Source organism: Bombyx mandarina, chromosome 16 (assembly GCF_030267445.1).
Source record: "Bombyx mandarina strain Sakado chromosome 16, ASM3026744v2".
Classification (NCBI taxonomy): Eukaryota; Metazoa; Arthropoda; class Insecta; order Lepidoptera; family Bombycidae; genus Bombyx; species Bombyx mandarina.
In genome coordinates, this window is record NC_143222.1 from 8617616 (window position 1) to 8636184 (window position 18569).

The following is an 18569-nucleotide window of genomic DNA, read 5'->3' on the forward strand; positions in this document are numbered from 1 at the left end:
GAACTGAGACCTAGAAATCGTGTCTTAAGGTGGGTGGTGGCATTTACATTGTTGATATTTAAGGGCTCCCGTAACCACTTAGCAGGTCGTGATTCGTGACGGTCACCCGACTTAGCAATAAATAAATATTATAATAAGCTTTTACTCTGGTTTCGCCCAAGCACACCCATTACTCATTCGGTATATTTGAAAACTTGCAGCAATGGCACTCATAGAATAAAACGAAACCTGGCAATAAGCTTGAATCGTGCTAGTGACATTCTCAATATTAATGTATATATTCCGATGGCACATTTGGACCGTCGACCTACCGAGCCAAGACACCCGCTCGGTGGAAAATCTTGCTGCTCTCTATCATCACTAGCCCACACTTGTTCACCTCCCAGTTTCTATAACTGAGCACTATTTTCGGCTCTCTTCATCCACTTCCTACCGGTCAGCTTTCGTAAATCATCGCGCTGTCTGGTCAGGAGACGCCACAAGCATTGGGCGTGTGCCACAAAAGCGGTCTCCGCTGAAGAACTCGTTTATTCTAGTGATATTCGGATCTATGACATATATGTCTAGTCCATGGCCATTTAGCTTGCACTCTATGAGGGTTTATTTTTCTGAAGTACCTAGCATTGATTTGTATCTGGTTAGGCTGAGGGTATCATGCCGTATCTGTCTAATTGGACGTAAAAATTCAACCTTGTACTAGTCGACGGTCGGTTCCAGTGTAGTACCCGCCGAGCACTGAAATACAACTGAACTTCACTACATAGTTTAAAACAAAGTCGCTTTCTCTGTCCCTATATCCCTATGTATGCTTAAATCTTTAAAACTACGCAACGGATTTTAACGCGGTTTTTTCGATAGATAGAGTGATTGAAGAGGAAGGTTTATATGTATAATAACATCCATTAAATAGTGGAGAAATCAATAATAAATTAGTTTCCGAAGCGAAGCGAGGGCGGGTCGCTAGTATGTAATATTTTGGAAAGGAAGAATTTGTCATTTGTTGTCAACAGACAGTCATGTTTTTTAACGTATTTTTTTTTCATTTTGAACGCCTTTATAGCCAATAGACATTTCGACAATTTTCGACTATAGTGCGCACGGAAGCGCTAGTCACCTCCTAAGGTATGTATGTGGCGGGGTAAGACGGGGAAGGGCGTGATTGACAAGAAGCACACGGTATTATATTTAAGTGCAGATAAATCTCAGAATAACATGTTAGAATTAATGTAATGGGTACCTAATTGTAATATTGTATTTTTCTATTTTTTGGTTTAACAAAAAAATGCATATTCAAAAGTGTTTATTATATTTTATAATTTACAATACAAAACAATTTTATAAGCAAATTAACATTTCTTAATAAGAAAATAAATAAAAAACGCTATCACTGTTATAGTGCGTTATAAAAAAAAAAATTTATTTATCTGTTTTGATTTTTTATCAACAAAAACTGATGAAGTCAAAATCATTAATGTGGATTCTTTTTTTTATTTCTTTAGGTTTTCGTGGAGAAGTAAATTTTGGTTTTTCCGATTCGAATTTCCTTCAGCTACAATTCTCATTACGCTCTCAGAAATAAACTGTACACATTGTAAATTTCATTTTACACTGGTCGTGTAATTGATGGACCCATCAGACTGAGTTAGCTTGACGTTTGTCTACCTCGCCCGCCCTGCCGCTCACATACCTCAGACGGAGACTAGCGCTTCCGCGCACACTATCGTCGTTTATTTCGTTAGTTAAGTTAAGTCGTTTCGTTATTTATCAGTATTTATCAGTTTTGTTATTTGGCAGCAGATGGCGCTACTCGTACCGCTATGACATTTCTCGAACGCTCCCGATAGTAGGTAGGTAGGTGAATGAAGTTAGCCCCTCAAAAAAATTTTTTGTTCCTATTTTATACTTATTTTCTATTAATACGTTTGTTCATCATTTGTTCATGATTGTTCACTGTTAATAATTGTTTGTTCTGCATTTATTTATTTAAAAAAAATATTTAAAAATATACCTACAAGTTAGCCCCTCTAATGCAATTTTTAATATTTTTTCATCCTTAATGACTCGTAAATATTCATTTTCGATTGTTCTTACATAAAACACGTTTGTTCTCTTTCGAAATTACTCGTTTTTTGTTTAATTTACTATTTTTATTAGTTGAATAAATGTATGCAAAATATGTGTACTGCGCATGCGTCAACTATAATGCCTAAACTTTGTACCGTCTACGCGGTTTTAATCGAGAGAAAAAAAAAACAAATATAAATCCTGAAGGAGCAATTGATTGGTATGTATACAGTTTAATTAAAAAAATTAAAAAATAAATAAATGAAATAATGTACATTGGCGTAAAGTTAGACCAAATACATTTTTTCCATCCTCCAAAAAGATTAAGTCAATAATATGTTCATTATTTATCTTTCAAGAGATAATGTAGGTATACATTATAATAACTTTTTTACACAGTCGAAATTATATTCCTAACATTAGTAAAATAACATTTTAATATTTTTTTTATAGGTTATGTATTGAAAGTGTTGGAAAATTATTTCATGTTTTAGCTGGAAAACGACATTGAGAATTATATGCAATACAAGATAATGGGCTCCATCAAATGAATTCGAATGAAACCAAACTGTTTACCATCCAAATTCGATTGTCGGGCAGATAGAAAACGAAAATTCACTCAAAGTGAACCTCGACCTGCATTTGTGAAACGGCAAAGACTCACTATTGTCAAGGAGATTGAAGAGACGACTAAAAATGAGATGTGTTATATTATTATACCTTTGCCATCTTGTAGTCAAGGTAGGTGTAACTGTCAACCCGGGATCTGGACGGGACCTGCAGCACGCAATGATTGCGTGCTGCGGGTCTCGCCTGCGAGGGAGATGCTGGACTTCCACCGGGCGCGTCCGTAGGTGGCGGATCACGGGATCCTCTGGGCGACATTCCCAGAGGTATCGTCCGATCTTTTTCGTTGCAAGGATTCTTAGGTTTAGGTCCTAGGTTTAGGATTAGGTTTAGATATAGGTTAAGGTCCTAGGTTTAGGATTAGGTTAAGGTTTAGGTTTAGGATTAGGATATTTTAGCTAGGCTTTGCAACGAAAGAGATCGGATGACGCGGACCAAATCAGCACTAGGAGGAGCGGAAGGTCGGCGCCCTCCACACTCTTCACTAAGTGAAGAGTGCTCCTTCTGGAGAGTGCAGCTTCCGATGGCACCGGTTTGCGGGCATGCCGTGAGCGGTGACACCCTGTGCCCTGTTGTCGTGGAAGTGAGCCGGCGTTGCATGTTTGTGACTGCTGGCCGCTGGTTGCCATGTCCCCGGCTTCGGCTACAGGGGAGCGCCCCTCAGATATGGGGGGTACCGGTTCGCCGGCGTGGCTCCGTGGTTGCTCGTTTCGAGCGTCGGGCGGTGGTCTACCGAGTTGCCCTGGGCATTCGGTGGGCGACCGGCCAACCCGTAATCCCCACTGAGTGGGGGGCGGTGACCGCTGCCGCAAGGCACGGGGTCGCGAGGACGTAAACCTCTATAAAAAATACCCCAATCCCAAGCTCCGATGCCTGGCGAAGGGATGAATGGCTGGAGGGAGTTCAGTCCCAAGGGCATCACTCGATCCCAGGGGACCAAACCCCTGGTTAAATAACAAAGGAAAAAAAAAATGAAAATGGACAATTGCAAACAGATATTACCCCAGGAGGGTACCTCTCGCTCAGCGGGAGGAGAATCCCTCCGTGCCTCTGAGCAATCGGAGGCACGCTGCCCCTCGTATTCTGGGGGGGGCAACAATTGCCAAGAGGAAGGCGGCGGCAGCACGAGCCGCGAAAGGGAGAGGATCCCACTCGTGCACCCCGAGCGCTGTGACAGTGCGCTCTCACTGCGCTCGACCCAAAGCTCCGCAAGGGGCTGCGTGTCGAGCGGTCGGGAGTCGCCACTTTTCGTCCACGACAGCGCCGGACTTTTCGTCAGTCGGAACCAGGCTGACCCGAGAGCTCGAAGGAAGCGGAAGTCGGTCAAACGACCGGCGGCTCCCGCTCCCTCTGAGTCCTCGGAGGTGGAACCCGCACCTGCCAAGTTCCTGGCAGTCGAGGAAGGGCTGGTGAATGCTAGGGCGTTACCCCCCATAGGATGCGGACCTGCACGAAATTTGACGGTGACCTACGGCGAACCGGTTGTCACCACCCCGGTGCGGACCAGTGCCTCCCGCCGTAGAGATGCAGCTCATGTGAGGGAAGGTGAGGTTGAGCGACTATCCCGCTCCCTCGTCAAAGAAATGGAGGCTACGGATCCACGGGGGACATTCGTAGTCTCGAAGGAGATTGTCTCCGCGGTGGCGACCAAATCGGGCTCGTTGAAGGGCACATATGTGCAAGCCCTGAACCGCGTGGCCACCGCCGTGGAGACACGACTGGACGATTCCTAAAACGGACAAGCACGGATGAAGTGATTAGCCTGCGGTTGCAAATGGAGCAACTGCAGGCACTATACACTTCCGTCCAAGTAGAAAACGCGGAGCTTCGTGCGGAGAGTGCTCGGGTGCGGGAGGAGATGGCCAGGATGCGTGTGGTCCTTGACGATGTCGTGGGATGCCAAGGCAGCTCGGCCTCTCCGCCACCCGTGCCCTCACAGCAGGAAGCAACGGATAAAGACCGCGAGATAGAGGAATTAAAGAGGTGTCTCGCGATAATGGAGGCCCGCACGTCTACGGTGGAACGCGCAAGGCCTCCACTGGCGCACGAGCGGCCTGTGCCCACAAATGCGACAGCGACCGCAGTTGTACCAGCGCCCACGGGGGCTGCAGCCAAGGTGCGTATGGCACCCGCCACACGAACGGTGCGCAGCTCTCGTGCACCGGCTAAGCCCGCTGGACGACGAACGCCCACCCAGCCCACGAGGCCCCAAGCCGCTGCTTCTGCCCCGCCCCAGGCCGCTGCTTCTGCCCCGCCCCAGCCTGCCAAGGTGGGGCCTGGCAGAAGCCGCAAAAAGCGAGAGAGGGGCGTGAATGCCGCTGAGACGGCGCCGATCCCCCAGCCCCGCCCATTACCTCCTGCTCCGTCCAACATGGATGAAGCCTGGAACACGGTGGTGAGGCGGGGGCGAAGGAAGGCTGCAGCGCCAAGCACCCGAACCACCCCTGCGGTCGCCTCCCCTCAAGCAATGGGTCGAGCGACGACTGGGGGAGGGAGAAAAGGGCGCAAGGTGAAGAAACCGCGCGCCCCACGGTCGGCAGCGGTCGTATTAGAACTGCTGCCGGCTGGCAAGGAAAAGAGCCTCATCTATGGGGAGGTGATGGCTCGGGCGCGCGGTAGCGTCGACGTTGACGCCATAGGTGTGGAAGGGGGACTCCGAGTCCGGCAGACGGCCAGCGGGGATCGGCTGTTGGTATGTCCTAGTGCTGACTCCGGCGCGGCCGCAGACAGACTGGCAGCCCGGCTTCGCGAAATTCTGCCGGACCCGGAAGTGGTGCGCATAGATAGGCCTGTCAAGATGGCGGAAGTCAAAGTGACGGGCCTGGATGAATGTGCCACTAAGGAGGAAGTGGCCGCCGCTATTGCGTCGCAGGGCAACTGCGCCCGCGCACAAGTGAAGGTGGGGGAGCCTCGGAGTTGTTACTCTGGATCTTTCACTGTGTGGGCGCGTTGCCCTGTGCAGGTGGCCACTCTTTTGGCCACGCCTCCACAAGGTCGGCCTGCCGACTCGCCGGGGAGGCTGCGCGTGGGCTGGGTGATAGCCCACGTGCAGTTGCAGGAGGCACGTCCATGGCGATGCCTCCGGTGTTTTGGCACCGGTCACGGCCTCGCCAAGTGCCCATCGGCTGTGGATCGCAGCGGACTTTGCTTCCGTTGCGGTCAGGCTGGGCACAAGGCAGCCTCTTGCAGCGCCGCCACGCCACACTGCGTGTTGTGCGACGCGGCGAAGCGGCGGGCCGATCATCGAGCTGGAGGCCCGGCCTGCTGTTCCGCCCCCTCTTCCACAAAGAGGCGGCGTGGCGGGAAAAAAGAGAAGAAAAAGGCAGAGAGAGAGCCGGCTGCACGTGAAGCAGCCGGCCCGTCAGTTCCCGCCGCGGCCGTCGAGCCGCAAGGCGGGACGGAAGACGAGGGAGCGATGGATGTGACACCTCAATAATGGGTCACGTCCATCGCTTCCTCCAAGCGAATGTGAACCACTCCGCCAGGGCGCAGGATCTCCTCGTCCACACCATGGCGGAGTGGTTCATCGACATCGCGATCGTCGCGGAGCCATACTTTGTACCTCCCGACCGGGAGGATTCCTGGGCCGGAGATGTCGATGGCTCTGTGGCGATCGTGATGCGACAGTCGGCGGCGTTACCCCCCCTTGGAATGGTGGCCAAGGGACCCGGGTACGTCGTAGTTAGGGTCGACGAAACCGTCGTGATCGGGGTGTACTTCTCTCCGAACAGGAGTCTCGCCGAGTTCGAGCAGTTTCTGGGTGGGCTCGAGGCGTTGATCCATCGCTTCGAGTCTCGCCCGTTGATACTGGCGGGGGACCTCAACGCCAAATGTACGGCGTGGGGTTCCCCTCGCACGGACTCACGCGGCGAGTTCCTGTCGGAGTGGGCCTTCGCGACCGGCCTCTGTCTTTTGAACAGAGGTTCGGTCGCGACCTGCGTGCGGTGGAATGGGGAATCACACGTGGACGTCTCGTTTGCGTCCTCATCCGCCGCGCGCCGTGTCCTTGGCTGGCGTGTCCTCGAGGGGGCGGAGACGCTCTCGGACCATCGGTTTGTCCGATTCGAGCTCTCTGCTTCCAGCTCGTTGAACGCGCCGGCTGAAGACGCCCGCGGCGAGGAGGAGCTCCCGCGTAGCGCTCCCCGATCATTCCCACGATGGGCACTGAAGCGCCTGAAAAAGGTGCTCGCGGTGGAGGCGGCCACAGTGGCCGCGTGGGCGCCGATGCCCGCGCGTCTAGTGGACGTGGAGTCGGAGGCCGACTGGTTCCGGGGTACAATGCGTCGCGTCTGCGATGCTTCGATGCCCCGGATCAGCGGTCGCGCTCCACGTGGTGGTGCGTATTGGTGGACGCCCGAGATCGCGCTCCTCCGAGAGGAGTGCGTGCGGGCGCGCCGCCGAAGCGCCCGCCACCGCCGTCGCCGCCTTCGCGATGCGGACTTCGCGGAGGTAGCGGCCCGCCTGCATGCCGACTGCCGTCAGAAGCAGGAGGCACTGCGGCGGGTCATCGGCGAGGCCAAGTCTCAGAGCATGAAGACGCTCCTAGAGACGCTCGACCAGGATCCCTGGGGGCGCCCGTACCAAACGGTCCGCAAGAAATTGCGGCCGTGGGCGCTCCCGGTGACAGAGCGTCTCCAGCCTCAGCAGCTGCGGGAGATTGTCTCCGGACTGTTCCCGCGGATGGAGAGGGACTTCGAGCCCCCCTCCATGGGCGCGCCGCCACGGGGTGATGTGAGCGGTGATGCCCCTGCTGAGGTGGTCCCTCCGAGCATCTCGGAGGAGGAGATTTGTGCGGCCGTGTCGAGGATGCGGAGGAAGGACGCGGCCCCCGGCCCTGACGGTGTTCATGGTCGGGTCTGGGATTTGGCCTTCGGTGCCCTTGGGGACCGGCTCGTGCGGCTCTTTGAAGCCTGCCTCGAGTCGGGACGGTTTCCGAAACAGTGGAAGACGGGCAGACTTGTTTTGCTGAGGAAGGAGGGACGCCCTGCAGACTCACCTGCGGGGTACCGTCCAATCGTGTTGCTGGACGAGGCGGGAAAACTGCTCGAGCGAGTGGTGGCCGCCCGCATCGTCCAGCACTTGGCGGGGGTGGGTCCCGATCTGTCAACGGAGCAGTTCGGATTCAGAGAGGGCCGCTCGACCATCGACGCGGTGATGCGCGTGCGCGCCCTCTCTGATGAGGCTGTCGGCCGGGGCGGGGTTGCACTGGCGGTGTCCCTGGACATCGCCAATGCGTTCAACACCCTGCCCTGGTCGGTGATCGCAGGGGCGCTGGAGTATCACGGCGTCCCTGCGTATCTCCGTCGGCTGATCGGGTCCTACCTCGAGGACAGGTCGGTCATGTGCACCGAGCACGGTGGGGCGGTGCTCCGCTTCCCCGTCGAGCGCGGTGTCCCACAGGGGTCGGTCCTTGGCCCTCTCTTGTGGAACATCGGCTACGACTGGGTCCTGCGGGGTGCCCTTAGCGCTCCTCTCCCGGGTCTAAGCGTAGTTTGTTACGCGGACGACACCTTGGTCGTGGCCCGGGGTAGGGACTTGCGTGAGTCTGCCCGTCTTTCCTGCGCGGGGGTGGCCTTCGTCGTCGGCAGGATCCGAAGGCTGGGTCTGGAGGTGGCGTTCGATAAATCCCAGGCCCTGTTGTTCCACGGGGCCCGGAGAGCGCCGCCTCAGGGGGGCCACCTCGTGATCGGAGGCGTTCGCGTCGAGATCGAGGCGACCGGGTTGCGGTACCTCGGCCTCGTACTGGACGGTCGTTGGAGCTTCCGTGCTCACTTCGAAAGATTGGGTCCCCGACTGATGGCAGCCGCCGGCTCGCTGAGTCGGCTGTTGCCGAACGTCGGGAGTCCCGACATGGTGGTGCGCCGCCTCTACACGGGGGTGGTGCGGTCAATGGCACTGTACGGGGCGCCCGTATGGTGCCACGCCCTGACCCGTGACAACGTCGCAGCGTTGCGACGTCCGCAGCGCGCGGTCAGGGCGGTTCGTGGGTACCGCACCGTCTCGTTCGAGGCGGCGTGCGTGCTCGCCGGGACGCCTCCCTGGGACCTGGAAGCGGAGGCGCTTGTTGCGGATTACGCGTGGCGATGTGATCTCCGCTCCAGGGTGGAGCCGCGTCCCGGCGCGGCGGAAGTTCGAGCGCGGAAGCTTCAATCTCGGCGTGCCGTGCTCGAGGCGTGGTCTCGCCGCCTGGCGGACCCCGCCTACGGGCGATGGACCGTCGAGGCGATCCGCCCGGTCCTCTCGGACTGGGTGAATCGCGACCGCGGACGTCTCACCTTCCGAGCGACGCAGGTGCTCACGGGACACGGCTGTTTCGGTCGCTACCTGCACCTCGTCGCCCGGAGGGAGCCGACGCCGAAGTGCCACCATTGCAGTGGCTGCAACGAGGACACGGCGGAGCACACGCTCGCGTGCTGCCCCGCTTTCGCGGAGCAGCGCCGCGTCCTCGTTGCAAAAATAGGACCGGACTTGTCGCTTCCGACCGTCGTGGCTGCGATGCTCGGCAACGATGAGTCCTGGCAGGCGATGCTCGACTTCTGCGAGTCCACCATCTCGCAGAAGGAGGCGGCGGAACGGGAGAGGGAGAACTCTTCCTCCCTCTCGGCGCCGTGCCGCCGCCGTCGAGCCGGGGGTCGGAGGAGGGCGTTTGTCCAGCTCCGGCCCCTATGAGGAGGCAGTCTCCTCCCGGTGATGGTCACGGGGCGACCTAAGGGGGCTGAGACTGCGCCGCACGCTACCGTCACTCTAGCGCGCTGGCACCAGGAGGACGGGACGACGCGTCGGCGGCTGCGGACTGCGATGCGGTCCGCATTTTCGTCGTCGCTGTCGTCGCCGAACATACTGTGGAAGAGCAACCCGGTCGGCGGTGTATCGCGTTCCGACCCGGCAGGCTGGTTCTGGCCCAGCGGGGTATCCCGGAACACCAGCGGCATCGCCCGGGCGGCCTGAAGGGCCGCCGTACCGCGGAGACTGACGTCGTTGGTCGTCGACTATCGCCTCGACGACCCGTCGGTCGGGCGTCCTCGGGGTGGCGCTGCGTGTCTGGTTGTAGTGTTGACCGCGGGAACCCCCCTACTCTGACCGGGTTTTGACCCCGGACGGAGATCGGACGCCGGGTGTAAGAGTGCAGGGGAGTCGTTTAGTGGGTGGGCCCTAAATTCCTTGGGCCCGCGGTCTGCTCTCAACACCTGCAGATCGTAGAGTCTCACATACCCCGCGCGCCCCCTAGGCGCGGGGACCTCGTAGGAGGTTCGGCCCTCGGCCCGGAAAAAAAAAAAAAAAAAAAAAAAAAAGGTGTAACTGTCAATAATTAATAACACTCACAGATCTCATAATCAAATAACAATATCAGAAAAAAGGAGAATAGTTAGTTAGTTAGTGGAAGTAGCTAAAATGGGCAAGTGGACCTCAGTTCCTATTACATAAGGTACTAGGAAGTTTGTGATAATGAAAATTTATCACAGTGTAATATCACCTACTTACTTTAACAGTGAAGGAAAACATTGTGATGAAACCTGCACACCTAAATGTTCTTAGGATTTTCTTAGGTGTGTAATCCACCAACCAGCACTAGGCCAGCGTGGTGGACTAAGGCCTAAAAACCCTCTCAATGGTAGTGGAGACCAGTGTCCAGCAAGGGGATATATTATATGGGCTGATGATGATGACTAGGAAGTTACATACTACTACTACTACTACTACTACTACTACTACTACTACTACTACTACTACTACTACTACTACTACTACTACTACTACTACTACTACTACTACTACTACTACAGTACACATATAATCCTATATATTTACAAACTATAAGTTTGTTGGGTACCTAGAAATTGCTAACATTATTTCATATTTCCAGATGTCCAGCCACTTGAAAATAGGTGTAGTAATGACAAAGCTATCCAAGTAGCTCCAGCACAGGAACACAAAGGCAAGGCAAGTGTGTATTGCCACATCACCCCTAAATATATCTGAAGCAAGTACAAGTAAACAATCAGAACCAGCAAAAAGAAAACTGTTGTTCCTGAGGACAAATTTGACAGTGATGAGTCAAATGCACCAGCAAAAGAAGGATCAACAGTTGACTATGAGTTATAGAAGAAGATTAATTAATATTTATTTAAATGAATATTAATGAATATAATTTTAATTATCGTGCAAAATTTGTGGTCAAAACATATATGTGTATTTTATAAATAAATATTCATTCTCAGTATTAATGTTGTTTTAATCTTCGATTGAAAAATTGGTTAATATTTTCGAATAACATAAACACGTGACTTTAAGCATAAACATATTTTTTAGGTAAATACTCTATTTAGCTTTGCTGGATTTATCCAATATTTCGACATACCAAAATTTCATACAGGAAAGACAGAGATAGATAGCTATCTGATTGAATACCTTGTAGAATTGAGCTTTGAAGAAATCTCTTTTCTTCTCTTCAAAGTTTATTCTTATTCTTTATTAGAATTTATTCTAATTTGCACAGCTTCTCTAACCGACACTGCATGGAATAAATAATCATTATAATTATAAAATATATTTCTGTTTACATACCATACAATTTTCATAGTTGAAATATTAATTTGGATTGATATTAATTTATTTCGATTATCAAAATAATTTGTATTAAACATTTGTATTTCCTCAAAATTTCTATTTTTATAATAATGACTGTGACCACCCGATAAATAAAGAAATTAAAAATATTATAGATAACTTATTTTTAAATAATAGATTAAAAATTATAAACAAAGATAGCGTATTAAAATATTATATTATGCCTATCATTCTTAAATAATTCAGTAAAGAAATAATTTTCGCATCACCGTATATAATTAATATGAATAATAGGGTATTGCCCACTATGCTAAAAAAAATCATAAATTATGTTTTTTTGATAGATCTACAAAAAAGCAAGTGTGTAATGCTGTTTCCATAAATAAAATGGCAAAAAAAATTAAAGAAAGATATTATGCACAAGTTCAAATGCATATGTATTATACTAAAAGTAAAACTTGCTACTTTTGTGTAGCAAACAGCAACTTTGAAAAAAATAATCAGGTCACTATAATTAGTATTAATTTTGATCCCGAGTAAGTTGCACAGTTGTTAGGTAATGTAGTTTCTTTTTGGAAGAATAACATTTTTCTAATCTTACACAAAAATGTAATGTTAAATACTTAAAAAAATCTTCATACCTATTTTCCTTTTAGGGAGTACAAAATATTGATGTGTACAAAGTGAATGTGATTTAATAAAATAATATTTCAATTTAAATATGTTTTATTTAAAAATTATTCTTAACATACAGGTACAAAGGTTACATAACATTAATATTTATTCCTTTTCATATATATAAGCCCATATTTAGCACATTTGTGGAAAACAGAATCAAAATAATAATGAGTTGCTAGCCATTCAAGACCAGCATAGAAGTCTTATTAAAATCTGTTCAGTAGTTTTTGAATGAAGAGTGAAAATACTTACAAAAATTCATATTTATAAGTAAGGATTACTTATTTAATTAAAGAGTCTTGTAGGTGGCAAACTATCTAAAAACTTTCTATTTTCCACCAAGTTGACATCAATTATCCTTCCTGCATATATATTTATTGTATTGTTTTTTTTATACTCTAACAAGGGGTGATATTACATTTGCAATTTCTGGGAGTTTGTTGAAAAATATATTGCTTGCTTGACTTACAGATAGATCGAAATCATCAGCCAATTGAGAGAATGTTCTATTTAATTTTATTCTCATCAAACATAATATAATATTTTGTTCAGAAACAGTTGTATGTTTCTCAATCAAGCCTATTATGAAATGTAATTCTTGTGGAAGACCAATATATAAACGTGGTTTATTTTTCACTTTAGATAAAATTGTTAACACATTCATTTTTTCAACTTTTTTAGTCTTCTTGAGAGCTATAGTCTGCAGTGCACAAGTCTTTGATGGAGTGGAGATATAGAGAGATGACTCATAGTCAACTGTGGATCCTTCTGTTGCTGGTGCATTTGACTCATCACTGTCAAATTTGTCCTCAGGAACAACAGTTTTCTTTTTGCTGGTTCTGATTGTTTACTTGTACTTGCTTCAGATATATTTAGGGGTGATGTGGCAATACACACTTGCCTTGCCTTTGTGTTCCTGTGCTGGAGCTACTTGGATAGCTTTGTCATTACTACACCTATTTTCAAGTGGCTGGACATCTGGAAATATGAAATAATGTTAGCAATTTCTAGGTACCCAACAAACTTATAGTTTGTAAATATATAGGATTATATGTGTACTGTAGTAGTAGTAGTATAGTAGTAGTAGTAGTAGTAGTAGTAGTAGTAGTAGTAGTAGTAGTAGTAGTAGTAGTAGTAGTAGTAGTAGTAGTAGTAGTAGTAGTAGTAGTAGTAGTAGTAGTAGTAGTAGTAGTAGTAGTAGTAGTAGTAGTAGTAGTAGTAGTAGTAGTAGTAGTAGTAGTAGTAGTAGTAGTAGTAGTAGTAGTAGTAGTATAGTAGTGTAGTAGTAGTAGTAGTATAGTAGTAGTAGTAGTAGTAGTAGTAGTAGTAGTAGTAGTAGTAGTAGTAGTAGTAGTAGTAGTAGTAGTAGTATAGTAGTAGTAGTAGTAGTAGTAGTAGTAGTAGTAGTAGTAGTAGTAGTAGTAGTAGTAGTAGTAGTAGTAGTAGTATAGTAGTAGTAGTATAGTAGTAGTAGTAGTAGTAGTAGTAGTAGTAGTAGTAGTAGTAGTAGTAGTAGTAGTAGTAGTAGTAGTAGTAGTAGTAGTAGTAGTAGTAGTAGTAGTAGTAGTAGTAGTAGTATAGTAGTAGTAGTAGTAGTAGTAGTAGTAGTAGTAGTAGTAGTAGTAGTAGTAGTAGTAGTAGTAGTAGTAGTAGTAGTAGTAGTTAGTAGTAGTAGTAGTAGTAGTAGTATAGTAGTAGTAGTAGTAGTAGTAGTAGTAGTAGTAGTAGTAGTAGTAAGTAGTAGTAGTAGTAGTAGTAGTAGTAGTAGTAGTAGTAGTAGTAGTAGTATAGTAGTAGTAGTAAGTAGTAGTAGTAGTAGTAGTAGTAGTAGTAGTAGTAGTAGTAGTAGTAGTAGTAGTAGTATAGTAGTAGTAGTAGTAGTAGTAGTAGTAGTAGTAGTAGTAGTAGTAGTAGTAGTAGTAGTAGTAGTAGTAGTAGTAGTAGTAGTAGTAGTAGTAGTAGTAGTAGTAGTAGTAGTAGTAGTAGTAGTAGTAGTAGTAGTAGTAGTAGTAGTAGTAGTAGTAGTAGTAGTAGTAGTAGTAGTAGTAGTAGTAGTAGTAGTAGTAGTAGTAGTAGTAGTAGTAGTAGTAGTAGTAGTAGTAGTAGTAGTAGTAGTAGTAGTAGTAGTAGTAGTAGTAGTATGTAACTTCCTAGTCATCATCATCAGCCCATATAATATATCCCCTTGCTGGACACTGGCCTCCACTACCATTGAGAGGGTTTTTAGGCCTTAGTCCACCACGCTGGCCTAGTGCTGGTTGGTGGATTACACACCTAAGAAAATCCTAAGAACATTTAGGTGTGCAGGTTTCATCACAATGTTTTCCTTCACTGTTAAAGTAAGTAAGTGATATTACACTGTGATAAATTTTCATTATCACAAACTTCCTAGTACCTTATGTAATAGGAACTGAGGTCCACTTGCCCATTTTGGCTACTTCCACTAACTAACTAACTATTCTCCTTTTTTCTGATATTGTTATTTGATTATGAGATCTGTGAGTGTTACTAATTATTGACAGTTACACCTACCTTGACTACAAGATGGCAAAGGTATAATAATATAACACATCTCATTTTTAGTCGTCTCTTCAATCTCCTTGACAATAGTGAGTCTTTGCCGTTTCACAAATGCAGGTCGAGGTTCACTTTGAGTGAATTTTCGTTTTCTATCTGCCCGACAATCGAATTTGGATGGTAAACAGTTTGGTTTCATTCGAATTCATTTGATGGAGCCCATTATCTTGTATTGCATATAATTCTCAATGTCGTTTTCCAGCTAAAACATGAAATAATTTTCCAACATTTTCAATACATAACCTATAAAAAAAATATTAAAATGTTATTTTACTAATGTTAGGAATATAATTTCGACTGTGTAAAAAAGTTATTATAATGTATACCTACATTATCTCTTGAAAGATAAATAATGAACATATTATTGACTTAATCTTTTTGGAGGATGGAAAAAATTTATTTGGTCTAACTTTACGCCAATGTACATTATTTCATTTATTTATTTTTTATTTTTTTTAATTAAACTGTATACATACCAATCAATTGCTCCTTCAGGATTTATATATGTTTTTTTTTCTCTCGATTAAAACCGCGTAGACCAGGGGGGTGCAACTCCCATACAAAGGAAAATAACATACAACTAGCGTCATCTTACTCCTGTGGCGACGTCATTTTTGTAACTTTTAGGCATTAATGATCTAATAAACTCACTAGATGGCAGATATGAGTTCTGACTCAATAAAAAATGTAGCGTACTTTGAAGCAGTGCTTCCACTTTTAGGGAATTCTCCCTTTTTTAGGGAAAAATAGCTGATATTTTGGATGATAAAGACAATTTAAAAAATACCAGGATTTAGGATATTTCGGGGTAAAAAGCAAAGCCTATACTAGTAACTGTTGTGAATTTTAAAATAAACGATAATTAAAGTAAAACAATGAACATTTTATTTTATGGAGAGAGAATGACATTAAGTCGAGTTGACAAGTAAAAGAATAAAACAGAGTTGTGTATAAAAACTATAAAGGTTTGATTCAACAGTAACCCTCTAGTAAAGTAAATCATAGATTAAGCCACTGCTTTTTCTTAGGGATTCCCCAGAATCCCAATAAGTATAATCCGCCAAATTTTTATTTACCTATTTTCGTTGATGTCACCAGAACTTACTTGTATTGTAATATACAGGTACTTCATGTACCATGAAAGATTATCATGGTAATTTCATTTACGAAAACCTTGTAATTGTCATTTCACTTTTGCTAGCAGTTCCTTCTTCAAAGACTGAGGTGGAAAGATTATTCAGTGTTCTCAAATTTAAAAACTGACAAAAGAAACAGGCTTTCTAATGAAACCCTGAACGGCTGGCTTCATAGAAAGTTCCCAACTTTGCCAGCAAACAATTGCTCAATTTTAGAACCGAACAGTGTTAGGTTGTGCAGCAAAAGAATATAAAAGCAATGCGTCGACTTCCTTGAAAATTCTAATCCTATAGATCTATGATCTTCTGGGGGCGTTTATATTATATATACCTACATTAAATAATATGCTGTGGTTTATTTTCTGTATTTTATTTACGCTTTCTATATGAGTCGTCTATTATCAAAGGTGGCAATCTGTGCATTTGGACAAAAAAAAATTATTGATATGTCAATACAGATTGATTTGAATATAATCGTCTCCTTCAAAGAATACGGTTCAAAACCTGCATTAAATAAAGGTTAATAGTTAACCTGTTATTTATCTAAGATGTCGTTCCGAAGAGTTTTGTGACTGCCAATGGAATATAAAGTCAATAATTCGTTTTTCTGATTTACCAATCATTGTCCAAAAGTCAGGTTGCCGGCTTTGATAATAGTCGACTCATATAAAGGATTTATGAAAGTTGTCTAGGAAATTTTAGGGTAAATTCAAAAGAAACTAGGGTAAAATGTGTTAAAAAAAACGTAAGTGGAAACACTGCTTTGAAGTTTTCAAAATTCCAGGGCCGTAAAACAATCTCAAAAAAAAAAAAAGTTTTCAAAATGTCGTAACGATTTAATTTTTTAAATCGTTTTTTTTTGGTCTTGGTGTGAGTTATTTTACGTTGTAGTATTAATTTAGAGCAACTTTTAGCTTTATGAGAATATTAGACGATTAGACATTGAGAAACTCTGTTTTGAATTCTCTTTAGACATAACTTGGCTCCAATACTTTTTTCTTCGTTAGCGTTTCGTAAGCCTGTGTAACTATTTTCATTTCTTACAGAATGTTTATTATTAAAAATCAGCATGCCTCGAAGATCGAAAATGAAATGCTATTTCGGATGCCTTGATAACGGTGAGTTGACACTATTTTCCCGGTATATTATTTGCTAACATAATTATTATTCATAATATAATTAAATGAATTAGCACCAACTAATGGTCCTTCCTATTTCTGCTGCCTAGCTATCATATATGTTAAGTTTTGATCAAAACAGTCGGTATTAAGTCTCGTACTATCACACACACACCTCAGATAATAAAATTGTCTCGAGTGGGTGGAAGTATTTATGTTTTGCAACTCAGCGTATTATATGCTTATTGTCAAGTGGGCCCGAACTAGTTTTTTGGAATGATCAATCAGTCATGCTTTCCTGTTTAAATAAAATACAGCACAATTGATCTCACATCCAAAGTTAGATGATGGCATTCACGTTTTGTTTCCTGGTGTTTGATAACTAAGTTACACCAAGTGGCCTGTGACCACGTTCATCCTTCTACCCAATATAAAATAATGTTTTTATTTTTGTAGACAAAGGTTTGATAATGACAAAATTTTATGGAAAAATTATAAGGAGCACTAAAATGTCTGAAACATGAAAATATTGATGCACTATATTTGAACCAGAACGTGTTATGTAATATATTAATTTGTAAGTAAGATTACATTAACACTAAATTTTTCATGGTCGTATTTTTTCAATATTTGTTACATACTTAAGATACTTTGTTTCTCCGTTTCAGAAGAGAAACTGATTCAGCAAGGAACGTGAACTCTCAAGGGATCTTAATTTTTTTTAAATATGTTTATAATTGATAAATTAATAATTGAAATAGTTCATAAGAACTAAATTGATGCCAATTTTGTTTTAAAATAGGTTGTTTAGTTCTTATAGTTATAGTATTACGTTTGAATAGTTGTAATTAGTAAGTTAGTAATATATGAAAATACTGATATAAATTTTTGTAAATAACCTTTTGTAAATTCTACGAGAAGATGATTTTAATTAATGATCAAAAGTCAACGGTCTTTAAAAGCATTATTTGCAATTATTTAGATTTACTGTGGAATATATTTGCTAAGTTGTGTTTTCTGTATGAGCAGATATAAATGAAAATGCCCAAACATGATTATGTTTCTTACATTTTCATTATGTGAAATCAATATGCTTGTGACTGAGTATATTAATAATTTATTAAAACTTAAGTGATAGACAGCAACCCCTATGGCACTGCTGAAGTTTATAAGCACTGGTGACCACTTATCACAGGCCGGGTTGCGTGCTCGTCTGCTGTTGAGTGCAATAAAAATTTTCGAAACCCTTTCTATTATTTAGATGTAATATTAGTGTACATTTAATTTGGATTAAAAGATAAATTTACATTTTATGTTTGCATGTGTATGTTTATAATTCATTTGCATGTAACGAACACCAGTTTCTTTTTTAACAAAATGTAAACTAATGGTTTGTAATGAATGTAATTAACTTTAAGATGATTTTCTTTCAATCTGCTGTTTGTTTCATCTAGTATTACCAAAGCTAAAGCATCAGAAACGTCAGAATAGAAATAATTTAGATAGGGAATAAAAGTATAACTAATGTAATCATGTCTAAGATTACTATAAGCGTCATTAAGTACAAACTATCAATATTTAAGAGTACTTTAAATCATCATTACATTTTTTAAACATTTTTTGTTTTTCAAATCATGTAATAAAACGTTTGTGCAGAACAAAATGTCACATGTTATGAACATGATTGTGGGTTAATCGTTTCTTAAATTTCTAAATGTTTATAAGAATGCTAAGAATAATTTAGTATTCACTTTAGTGTGTGTATTATCTCTACAATGCTAGTATAAATGACAATTATTGT

General features: G+C 44.2%; 1 long non-coding RNA gene across 2 annotated transcripts; it reads left to right on the forward strand.

Moving 5' to 3' along the window:
• Window positions 1-16324: 16324 nt before the first annotated feature.
• On the forward strand, window positions 16325-18386 carry LOC149501325 (uncharacterized). Of its 2 annotated transcripts, XR_016324394.1 has the most exons (3): window positions 16325-16768; window positions 17225-17345; window positions 17437-18386. It is a non-coding gene; the product is annotated as an uncharacterized LOC149501325 (long non-coding RNA). The 2 variants fall into 2 exon arrangements; XR_016324393.1 differs by having other exon boundaries at window positions 16325-17345.
• The last annotated feature ends 183 nt before the right edge of the window (window positions 18387-18569 follow it).